Source organism: Ascidia mentula (assembly GCF_947561715.1).
Source record: "Ascidia mentula chromosome 2 unlocalized genomic scaffold, kaAscMent1.1 SUPER_2_unloc_34, whole genome shotgun sequence".
In the NCBI taxonomy this organism is placed as follows: domain Eukaryota; kingdom Metazoa; phylum Chordata; class Ascidiacea; order Phlebobranchia; family Ascidiidae; genus Ascidia; species Ascidia mentula.
Window position 1 is genome coordinate 22,501 of NW_028113681.1, and position 2,500 is coordinate 25,000.

At 61.1% G+C, this 2,500-nt stretch overlaps 3 non-coding genes across 3 annotated transcripts in view; all 3 read left to right on the plus strand.

Moving 5' to 3' along the window:
- LOC145916090 (small subunit ribosomal RNA) overlaps window positions 1-894 on the plus strand; it is a 1,824-nt gene extending 930 nt beyond the window's left edge. Inside the window, exon 1 of the ribosomal RNA XR_014404360.1 lies at window positions 1-894. This exon is cut by the window's left edge and continues 930 nt beyond it. This is a non-coding gene — a ribosomal RNA (small subunit ribosomal RNA).
- A 260-nt stretch (window positions 895-1,154) lies between these two features.
- On the plus strand, window positions 1,155-1,308 carry LOC145916101 (5.8S ribosomal RNA). The gene has a single exon (XR_014404368.1). It is a non-coding gene; the product is annotated as a 5.8S ribosomal RNA (ribosomal RNA).
- Window positions 1,309-1,552: 244 nt separating this feature from the next.
- LOC145916095 (large subunit ribosomal RNA) overlaps window positions 1,553-2,500 on the plus strand; it is a 3,686-nt gene continuing 2,738 nt past the window's right edge. The window contains exon 1 of the ribosomal RNA XR_014404364.1: window positions 1,553-2,500. This exon is cut by the window's right edge and continues 2,738 nt beyond it. This is a non-coding gene — a ribosomal RNA (large subunit ribosomal RNA).

Here is a 2,500-nt window from a genome sequence, read left to right on the forward strand (position 1 = left end):
TTGGATCGGCGCAAGACGAACGACTGCGAAAGCATTTGCCAAGAATGTTTTCTTTAATCAAGAGCGAAAGTCAGAGGTTCGAAGACGATCAGATACCGTCCTAGTTCTGACTATAAACGATGCCAACCAGCGATCGGGGGGCGTTACTTTGACGACCCCTCCGGCAGCTTGCGGGAAACCAAAGTCTTTGGGTTCCGGGGGAAGTATGGTTGCAAAGCTGAAACTTAAAGGAATTGACGGAAGGGCACCACCAGGCGTGGAGCCTGCGGCTTAATTTGACTCAACACGGGGAATCTCACCCGGCCCGGACACAGTGAGGATTGACAGATTGAGAGCTCTTTCTTGATTCTGTGGGTGGTGGTGCATGGCCGTTCTTAGTTGGTGGAGCGATTTGTCTGGTTAATTCCGATAACGAACGAGACTCTGGCTTGCTAACTAGTTACGCGACCCTATCGGTCGGCGTTGAACTTCTTAGAGGGACTAGTGGCGCTTAGCCACACGAGATTGAGCAATAACAGGTCTGTGATGCCCTTAGATGTTCGGGGCCGCACGCGCGCTACACTGACCGGATCAGCGTGTCGCCGCCTAGGCCGGAAGGTCCGGGTAACCCGCTGAACCCCGGTCGTGCTAGGGATAGGGAATTGCAATTGTTTCCCTTGAACGAGGAATGCCCAGTAAGCGCGAGTCATCAGCTCGCGTTGATTACGTCCCTGCCCTTTGTACACACCGCCCGTCGCTACTACCGATTGAATGGTTTAGTGAGGTCCTCCGATTGGACCTGGCGCGTTCGGCAACGGCCGCGCCGGCGTCCGAGAAGACGATCTAACTTGATCATTTAGAGGAAGTTAAAGTCGTAACAAGGTTTCCGTAGGTGAACCTGCGGAAGGATCATTACCGGCCGATCGCCGATCGAGTGGTCGTGCGTTCGACAGGTGGAGAAGGCTCCGTATCTTGGCGGCCGCGCACGCCCTTCGTCGCTGTTGAGGCGCACGCGATTGCACTTCGGTCACCCTGTTTCGTTCTGCGCCGAGTGCCGTGGCCATGTGCCAGGCTGGCTTCATGCGTCGCCTACGGCTGGCGACCGCTCGGCCACCGCTTTTTTCGACTGTGCAATCCGGCTGGGTCGCGCTTGTCCAACTGACGAAGTCACGGAGGGCTCTTGGCGGTGGATCACTCGGCTCGCGAGTCGATGAAGGACGCAGCTAGCTGCGTGAATTAATGTGAATTGCAGGACACATTGAGCATCGACGTTCTGAACGCAAATTGCGGCACCGGGTCAATCCCGGCGCCACGCCCGCCTCAGGGTCGCGTTGTAACGTTCCCGCGCGGCGACGCGTCGGGCCGGTGCGGTGTCGGCCGTTGCCACGGTCGTCCCGCCCAGGACAGCACGAACGCAGTGTCAGCGCGCGAAACCGAACGCGGCGTGCGTCTCGTTACGAGTCGGCCTCGAAGAGGATCCCGGCCCGGAGCAGCACGGCTCGCGTTCGGGCGCGGCGCTCGCACGAGCTTCGGTGGCGCGCGCGTGTCTCTCGCAAACGAGGCACTGGATTATCGGCCTGAGGTCGGACGAGGCTACCCGCTGAATTTAAGCATATTACTAAGCGGAGGAAAAGAAACTAACGAGGATTCCCCCAGTAACGGCGAGTGAAGTGGGAAGTGCCCATCGCCGAATCCGCGCGCCTCTGCGGCGCGTGGAATTGTGGCGTAAGGAATTCGCTGCGCGTACGTCGTTCGCCGCCCGCGTCCTTCTGATCGAGGCCTCGTCCCGGTGCGGGTGTCAGGCCCATGGTGGCGGCGAGGGCGCGCGCTCTGCGTCTTCCCAGAGTCGGGTTGTTTGGGAATGCAGCCCAAAGCGGGTGGTAAACTCCATCTAAGGCTAAATACTGTCGCGAGACCGATAGCGAACAAGTACCGTGAGGGAAAGTTGAAAAGCACTTTGAAGAGAGAGTTAAAGAGTACGTGAAACCGTCGAGAGGCAAACGGGAGGGCCTGTCGAGTCGCGCGACGCTTTCAGCTGAAGCCGAGCGGAGCGTGTGGGCGTGCGGAGCCTTGCGGCCCGTCGTTCGCGCTGTCCTCCGAGCAGCTCCAGCGCACTAGCGCCGTGCGAAGGCCGCGACCGTCTGGGAGGCGGCGAGAAGGCCGCGCGCAAGGTAGCCCGCCCCCGGGTGGGTGTTATAGGCGCGCGGACACGTCGGCCCGTCGCCCGGGCGAGGAGGGATCGCCGCGTCTGCCCTTCGTGGGCCGGGCGTCCCGTCCGAGCCGGTGCGTCGCCGGTTGGGGACTGTGCTCAGTGCCCAGTTGCGGCGTGTCGGTTGCGGGTGGGCAGCGCCGCGCGAGACGCACGGGGTCCGCGGCTAACGTCAGCCACCTTCCCGACCCGTCTTGAAACACGGACCAAGGAGTCTAACGTGCGCGCGAGCCACGGGGCAGTGCGAAACCCATGGGCGCAGTGAAAGTGAATGTCGGCGCGGTCCGGCGGAGGTGAGATGCCGTCTCTCTG